The following is a 9,215-nucleotide window of genomic DNA, read 5'->3' on the forward strand; positions in this document are numbered from 1 at the left end:
TGAAGCTTGACTACTACCTAACACCATGCACAAAAAACAACTCAAAATGGATTAAAGAACAAGACATAATACCTGAAACCATAAAATACATAGAAGGAAATATAGGCGAAACACTACATGATATGCACATCAAAGACATCTTTACAGACACATCACCCAAAGCAGTGATAGTGAAGGCAAAGGTAAATAGCTGGGACGACATCAAATTAAAGAGCTTCTGCACAGCAAAAGAGACAATAACAAAAGCAAAGAGAAACCCCACCGCCTGGGAGAACATTTTTGCACCCAACACTAATGATAAAGGACTGATCACAAAAATCTACAAAGAGCTGATGAGACTCAACAAAAACAAACGAAATAATCCAGTCAAAAAATGGGCAGAAGAGCTAAAAAGAAACTTCTCTGAAGAGGAAATGCAATTGGCCAAGAGGCATATGAAAAAATGTTCAACATCCCTTGTAATCAGGGAGATGCAAATCAAAACTACAATGAGATACCATCTTACACCAGTGAGAATGGCACATATTAAGAAAACTTGCAACAACAAATGTTGGCGAGGTTGTGGAGAAAAAGGAACTCTCCTGCACTGCTGGTGGGAGTGCAAACTGGTCCAACCACTATGGAGAGCTGTGTGGAGATTTCTTTCTAAACATAGAGCTTCCATATGATCCAGCAATTCCACTCCTAGGTATTTACCCAAAGGACACAGAAACATCAATTCCAAAGAGCACCTGCACCCCTATGTTTATAGCAGCACTATTTACAATAGCTAAGCTTTGGAAACAACCCAAAAGCCCAAAAATAGATGACTGGATCAAGAATATGTGGTACATATACACCATGGAATATTACTCAGCATTCAAAAAAGATAAACACATGCAATTTGCAGCAACATGGATGGAGCTGGAAGGGATCATGCTCAGCGAAATAGGCCAGAAAGAAAAAGACAAACACCGGATGGTCTCACTCATAGCAGGAATCTAGAAAACTTAAATAAGGGACCAGGAAAAGGAATAACTATAAGAAAGAAAATATTAAAATCAGCAAACAACTATGAGCCAGAGACACTCTATGGGGGTGGGGGTGGGGAAAGGAGGGATTGGGGTCAAAATAAGGGGGTTGTAATTGTACGGGGAATATAAAAATAAAATTTAAATTAAAAAAATAGGAAAGGGGATATTATCATGGGTTACACAACTCCTTTTTGTACTAACAGGATATGCAAAACTGTACTAACAGGATTTGTTACTATCCATGTACTAACAGGATTTCCTAACAGGATATCCATGTACTAACAGGATTTCCTCTCATTTACGGCGTTCTTTAAACATTTTTTAAATATTTATTTATTTATGGAAGAACCGGGGTATAGGCCAGAAGTGCAGGATGGTGTGAGGATTCACCAGAGACAGAGCGGGGAACAGAACAGGCAGACTGACAATATACACTGCTGAGGGGAGCAGCAGTGTATATCCTCGCCCGTCGGTCGGGGTCAAACCAATGATACAGAGTCTGTGGACAGACTCACATTGCGGCACTCAACCGCCTGCACCACCCGGGAGGCCCTTCTTTAAGCATTTTTTTAACTAAGTTTTGCTGACAAGAATCTTGAGACATTGGCAGATTAGAATGAGTGGAAAGAGTCTGAAATGCTCTAAGAATTTCTTGAAGCTTATTAGAGAGTTCAGGTGGAGGGTGCTGTAGCATCCTCTGCTTGATTAAAAAATTCCCCACCACTAGCCTCTGAAGAGGCCTTGTGATCAGGGTCAGACTCAGAAGAGTCCAGTAAATGTTTTTTAACCCCCTCGTGTAAAGGGAGCGCTAAGTTGTTCTTTATAATTGTTTTGAGGGGAGGTAGGATTATTACCCACAGGATGAAGAGCTTATTGTTTTAGAAAAAGCTTTTTACAGGATTAACAAACTTACAGACCTTTATAACATACTTACTTATTTATACTAACAAAGATTTTTAAGAGTGGGTTCGTCTTTCTGTTTAGTTAATTACCAGTGTTTGTTGAACAACGCAATTTTTACCTTTTAAGAAAACACATTTAAACATTAAATATTAACACCCAATCTTAAAACCTAAAGACATGTATCTCTTAAATTAAACCATTGAATTTACACTAGTTTACCAAATTTAGATCATGATCAAAATTGGGGGTTTTGTATAGGTGCCATTTATAGTTAATCCTCCGGAGGTAGAAGACAAGGATAAACAGAGATCTCTTGATTTTTATTTAAACTTTTGGCCATGTGTTAATTTTAAGAAGTCAAATTATCTATTTTTAAAGGTTTTTTATCTATTTATATACATAAGAACTAGGGTGTAAGCCAGATGTGTGGGGGTGAAAAGACCAACCTGAGAGTGGTGAGAACAGACTATCTACCGAAACATGCTGTTGAGGGGAGAAGCCGGCTGAGACAGGAGAGGCTGGCTCTGTAATGTGGGCCACTCCCCAGCCAGGATCTAACCCTTGCTGTACTGGCCTGAGATAGCTCAACAGTGTTGAGACTTCAACCCCTGTATTACCAGGGAGGCCCCATATATCAAGATTTTTTAATGAGATAGAAGTTAAAATCCTTATATAGATAAAGTGTTTAATTTCAACCATTACTTAAGACTGAGGGCCCAAGGTCACCAAAATTTTAAAGACAGGCAGTTGTTACTAAGTTTGAGATGCTAAAATATTTTAGAGTTTGTATTTTTAAGAAATAATCCTTTGGCTTTATATTGTTTTTGCTTTATTTTATTGAGACCAAACATTTTTAAGATAATGGAATAATTTTTATGGACCATGCATGGGGAAAACAAGAGAAGAGAGGTTAAGATCTTTGATCTGAAGGGGTGTGAGATTATCACTCATCTTTCTAAGAGAGAGAGTAAAGATTTAACTGAAAAACTCACTGAAGAAAGTTAACATCACAGACTCAGTGTCTGTGGGCCTTTCACCAGGCTGATTATCATCACAGAGTCCGGCTCTGTGGGCCTTTTACCTGGCTGATTTGGAAGAAAGTAACATCACAGACTCAGAATCTGTGGGCCTTTTACCAGGCTGATTTGGAAGAAAAAGATAGGAAAGACACGACTGAAAACACCTTCTTACCGCTTGGTCGCAGACTCTGGGTCTGTGAAGCCTTTTGGCCAGACTTGAGAGGATGTCCAATTCCCGTCTCCGGGCTTGAGAAGCAGGGTGTGGGGTCCCTGTTTGGGAGCCATTTGTTGCATCAGGCAATATCACACTGATAAAGAAACAGGAGTCGTGGAGCAGGCTACATAATGCAGGATATTGCTGAAGAGCAAGATCCTGGCCCTTTTATTGACCCACGGTATTGGTTGTAAGGGGAAGAGCAAAAGGAGATTAAGGGCATGGAGATGATAGAAAGGGGAAGGGTGTAGAAGATTAGGGATTGTGAGTCTGCCCTCCGGCACTTCTTACCTACTTCATGACACACCCTAATCCCCAGCCATTGTTCTAATCTTACCGACAAGGCGTTCCACTGATCAGCTTCTGGGGTCCCTTGTCAATACATCGGTCCTTGGCCAGGGCGTTCCCGGCCATACATATCTCGTGATGGGTAAGTCGGGAGACGTGTTATGCTTTATTTTATTTTATTTTTTTTGCAGATTTATTTACTTATGAATACAAGAGCTCGGGTGCAGGGCAGAGATGCGGGGGTGGGGTAAGGGAGTTCACCAGAGACAGCGCGGGGAACAGAACAGGTGGACTGACTGAAATCCACTGCTGAGGGGAGCAGCGGGGAGACAGGAGAGGTCTGTGGCTCCCCGTGGGTCACCTTCCTGGCTGGGGATGGAACTGGGGCTCCAGAGGCTGTGGATGGCTTCACAGTGTGGTGCTTAAACCCTTCCCTACCAGGGTGGCCCCTAGTCATGCTTTTATGTCAGTAAGGGGATTTTTAAGAATGGTTTAAAAAAATAATCTTTCCCAGAAATTCAAGCTACTTTGTTTGCCCTTTTAATGACTAGCGGATAATGTAGGGTCACAGTACGGAGGAGGCATTTGCCTGCATCTCAATGTTCATTTGGGAGCCGTCCCGCCAGCGCCTGCGTCCGGGTGCCGTGGCCTCCGGGAGCCCCTGCGCGCCCAGCCCCGCCCAGCGCACCTGGCTGTACCTGTGCCGCTACCGCACGTGCACGCTCGTTCAGGCCCTGCTGGCCCCTGACTCGGGGTGAGGTTCGGCTGGGGTGAGCCTGGTCCTTCAGGAACCCCGTTGGGGCGCCGCTGCCCCTTGACCTGGGGAGCCGGCGGCGGGGAGTAGACAGGTGAGGCTCAGGGAGGGAAGGCGCTTGGGCTCGGGGAGGCGCATCTGGCCTGCACCCCGGTTCTTGTATAAATAAATAAATCTTTTTTTAAAATTAGCCTTTTTCTAATGATTCCCAGGCAGCAGGTTTAATTGCTGCACTTACCAGAGAAAATTCCTGGAGCTCTAGAACAATTGGTGAGGAGAGGATGCCTCCGCAGTGCCTGCAGCATTGTTCAGGTGAGACCCGCCTTTAGGACCATTTATTTATTTATATTGTCTTAGGGTCTTCCCTTTCCTCAAGTTCATCTCTTTTTTTTTCTTTTCTTGCATCGTTGTTCATTTTTTTTAGGTATTGGATTCTCCCTTCAGGGGTAGTCCCCATAGTGCTCCCACCAGAATAGCACCCGTGACCCATCACCATAATCCCTTGTGCTCTTTCCCTCCCCTCTGTTCACCCCCTCCCCCTCCGCGCTGGGGCCTCAGCTCTTGGTCAGCCTGCTGGGGTTGTCTTTTTCTCTACCTTTTGTTCAGTTTCTCTATATTTCCCACGTAAGAAACCAGCTGATATTTCTCTTTCTCCTGCCTTACTGTGGCTAGCATCATCCCTTCCAGCTCCATCCGTATCACCACAAACAGCATGAATTTGTCTTTTTTGATTATGAGCAATACTCCGCGGTGTAACTGTACCACAACTTTTTGATCCATTCATCTGTTTTGTGGCATTTGAGTTGTTTCCATGTCATGGCTATGACATGGAGTGGAACTCCAAGGAGTGGAACTCTGGATCATGTGTAGACCCGTTTTCAGTGTTCTGAGGAACCTCCACACAGCTGCCCATAGTGGCTGGACCAGTTTGCGCTCCCACCAGCAGCATCAGAGACTCCTTTGTTTCCACCGCTTCTCCAGCATTTGTTATTGCCAGTTTTGTTTTGTTTTGTTTTGTTTTTTTAATGAGGAGCATTCTCACTGGAGTGAGGTGGTCCCTCATTGTGGTTTTGATTTGCATTTCCCTGATATTAGTGATGATGAACATTTTTTCTATGCCTGTTGGCCATTTGCATTTCTTCTTTGGAGAAGTGTCTTTTTACTTCTGCCCATTTTTTTGGACTGGGTTTTTTGTTTTTGTTGAGTCATGTAAGCTCTTTGTAGATCTTTGATATCAGTCCCTTAGCTGTCATGTGGTGTGCTGATATTTTCTCCCATTCAGCGGGGTGTCTCTTTGTTTTGATCATTGTCTCTTGTTTACATTCTCCCTGGTTTTCCTTGCTTCTGGAGAAGAATCCTCAAAGATGTTTCTGAGGATCATGTCATTGAGTGTTGTCCTGTGTTCCCTTCTGTATATTCGATGGTGCCAGGTTTCACATGCAAGTCTTTCATCCACTTGAGTTGGTTTGTGTGTTGTGTGAGACAGTGGTCTACTTCATTCTTTTGCATGTTGCAATCCAGTTTCCCCAGCACCATTTATGGAAGAGGCGATTTTTTCCCAATGTATATTCTTTGCTCCTGTGTCATAGGTTAGCTCACCATATATGTGTGCTTTTATTTCTGGGCTTAACTTTGATTCCATTGGTCTCTGTGTCTGTTTTTGTCCCAACATAGTTTTTATTATAACAGCTTTGTCATATTGTTGGATGTCTGGGAGTGTGAGACCTCCATTTTTCCTCCCTTTTAGTCAGAACTTTCACTGCTCAAGGTTTTGTGATTCCATATGAATTTGAACAGTATTGGTTCCATTTTGTTGAAGAACACCACGGAAATTTTCATTGAAATTGCACGGAATCTGTAAATTGCATACAAATAGGAAATCCCATCTAGGTTTGTTACTTTTTTCCAGTTATGGAACATTCATAAAACAGAGTGTTAATAAAAAATGTATGTGTTGGGCCTCCCCGCTGGCGCAGCGGTTGAGCGCTGGGTTGCAAAGCTGCCTGCAGCCTCTGCAGCACCGGTTCAATCCCCGGCTGCTCCCCGGCCACTGGAGGAGGGGCCCACATGGCGCGCAGACCTCTCCTGCCGCCAGCTGCTCCCCTCAGCAGTGTATTTCGGTCCTTCTGCCTGCTCTGCTCTCCGCTCTGGCTCTGGTGAATTCTCTCACCCTCCCACGCTCCTGACTGTACCCAGTGCTTCTATAAATAAATAAATAAATCTTTAAAAAAATGTATGTGTCATTTTCTGTAATGTCTAAAAAGGTGTTATTTTCTGGGGTGGAAATGTTGGTGAGGATACCCATTTTGTGGGGCCTGTGTGCAATTCCATTTCAACATTGCTCAAATGGGTTGAGACTAGAACATCTGTTGCCATTTTTGCTACCTTGAAAGTCACCATGTCACAAACAATAAAGGTCACGGATAGACATGGCAATAGCCTTCTGCTCTGTGTCAGTGACTTCCTTTCATTGACAGTGGACAAAATTCATTTAAAGGGTAACTTTTTAGCCAAAAATAAAATCTCCTTTTTAAAAAATGGGAGTTAAATATTGTTGGCATTCTTTGGTTCCTTGAATGCCTCTTGCTATTCCCACCCAGTGTTTTTTTTTTCTTTCTTTCTTCCTTTTCTTTGCACCCTCTTCATTTATGATACTTCTGACCTTGTGTAACAGGGTGGCCCCCAGGAAAGGGGGAGGTTCCAGGTTTCCTGGCCCACCCAAGGGAGGGTGGAGCTGAGCAGAGAGAGAAGAAGCTGCAGAGGAGACTGAGGAAGGAAGCAGAATGGAGCCAGAAGGAGACCTGGAGGAGGCACATGGAGCCTAGAGACACGTGAAGAAACTGTGCTTGTCTTTTGGTCGTGGACTGGGTGACACAGATGTGGGTGAGACCCGTAGGGAGGTGACAATGGCAGTTTTTATCTTGATTTTGATTTTGCTCTTTTCCTTGGGCTTGTCTGGTTGTTTCTGACCCTTTTCTGTGGGTCCCCACGGGAAGATGCTTTAGACTTGTGGCAGGCTGTGGGGCCTTGCTCTGGGCCAATCCCATTTGGATGTGTTAGGGGGAAATGATGTCCTGAGTTAATCCCATACAGGCTTTGTGGACCCCACCCCCACTCCAGACTAAAGCCATCAAGACATTGGGAAAGACAAATCCCATCACCACCAAAGGGAGGGTGGCTGGGACCTGAGGGTGGAGTTGGGCAGCCAGGTTGGATATAAAAACCAAACACGTGGGCCTTGGGGTCGCTGGCTCGCGATCGCTCGCCTCCTGGCTTCACCGCTCCTGGCTGGCGGCCAACTCTGAGAGCGCCATTTTGGGATTCCTGATCGGCGGATTGGGTAGGACTCATTTAAAACTTTGTCTCCCACTTTTCTCCCAGAGCTGTACATTTCCTCATTTCCCCTTCCCTTGTAAATAAACCTTTTATTAACCTTTCGCGTGTGCCTGCAGTAGAGCATTGATAAGTCCTTTTAAGCGTGCGGGTGAGGACCCACAGTCAGGCACCCTGTTTTGTATTGGGGTTGCTCTACAACAGTTGGAGTTTTACCCACAAGGGGGCGGGTAACTTTGGGTGCTTGATTTAGAAACCAGATTCTTTGCCTTTTCTGTATTGTTTCCTAATTGTATTAAAGTTCCTTCCCATTAAAGTCTCATGTTTTGTGTTAATGCGGCGGATGGCAGAACCCTATATAGAATAGGCAGGTTTGCAGGGTTTGGGCTGCCCCTCTCTCTGTCCTGTAACACTTGTACGGTTTACAAGTTTACCCAGAAATAAAACTGAGACACAGGGCAAGTTAGGGTAATTAGGCAGTTTTAGGGACACTGCACGAGGGGACCTCGGAGAGTTGAGGAAGGCTTCAGAGATGAGGGCAGCAAGAGGAATGTCACTAATTCCACTAGGAAAAACAAACATCCCAGGACCAAGGACAACATTGTTAATGCTGACCTAGGTTTCCTTCAGGTGATAAAGGGAGGTAGAGATTGGGGAAATGGAGAGTGGTTTAATTTATGGACAAATTAGAAGGGCAGCTGTTTAACTTCAATGCAGGGATGCCCACCCAGAAGACTGGGCCATAAAGATAAAGATGCAACAAATGGGGAAAGACAAACCTGTTAGATAAAGAATGTGAAGATCCCCCGCTAAGAAGCAAATTAAGTGAGACAGCCAAGAACTAACCAATCACAAAGAGACTGGTGGAGCTTTATAATAATGAGGGAAAGAAGGTATATATTCCCAGAGACACGTCTCCAGTTTGGCTTCCTTGCCCCTCCCAGGCCTGGTTTCATGGCCTGGGAGTCCCACTTTATTTCAGTTCCTTTTCTCCTCAATAAACTTTTTCTTTCTCTAAACAAACCTGCCTCTTCTCGCTTGCTTGCCTGTGAGTCTGTGAAGTTCCTGCTGCGGCTTCGTGAGACACCAACCCATGGGGTCTAGTGGCTGGGACTCAGCGCTGCCCCTTCAGCCTGGGATCCGTTCCTGGCTGGGAGACTAGGCCTGACAATTCCAGGATCAAAACCACTGTTGAACTACCACAAGTGAATCAGTATAAATCTTGATACTGCCAGCTTTCCTGTCAATGATGGAACCTCTGCTGAAATAACCATGTTTTCACTTGTAGGATGAGACAGAAAATAAAAGTGTTCTCTTAGGCAGGACACTCGATTTATATCGAACTGTGACAAGTTGACTTGGAATACAGGATTTTCATTCTATTATGTTCTATATTTCTTTTTGCAAAGGCAATGAAATAATCACAGGAAGGTTTTATCAGTTATTTCAAATTTTGTTTTATGGAATGTCATTGCTCCATTCAAAATTTTGTCTTTTTCTTCCCATAGTTATGCACAACTTTCAGGCCCCTTGTATTTGTTTTGCAAAATTTTTATTTATTTATGCATACAAGACTGGGGTTGTAGGCCAGAGATGCAGTGATACTCTTCTGAGGGGAGCAGCAGGCGAGACAGGAGAGGTGTGCTGCACCATGTGGGCCAGCTCCCAGGCTGGGGATGAAACCTGTACCA

General features: G+C 44.2%; 1 long non-coding RNA gene across 1 annotated transcript; it reads left to right on the top strand.

Moving 5' to 3' along the window:
- Positions 1-3,349: 3,349 nt before the first annotated feature.
- LOC129146226 (uncharacterized) lies at positions 3,350-8,542 on the top strand. The gene is made up of 3 exons (XR_008552749.1): positions 3,350-3,579; positions 4,404-4,503; positions 6,866-8,542. It is a non-coding gene; the product is annotated as an uncharacterized LOC129146226 (long non-coding RNA).
- Positions 8,543-9,215: the final 673 nt, after the last annotated feature.

Source organism: Talpa occidentalis, unplaced genomic scaffold (genome assembly GCF_014898055.3).
Source record: "Talpa occidentalis isolate TD23 unplaced genomic scaffold, MPIMG_talOcc4v2.1 talOcc4.19, whole genome shotgun sequence".
NCBI classification, from domain to species: domain Eukaryota; kingdom Metazoa; phylum Chordata; class Mammalia; order Eulipotyphla; family Talpidae; genus Talpa; species Talpa occidentalis.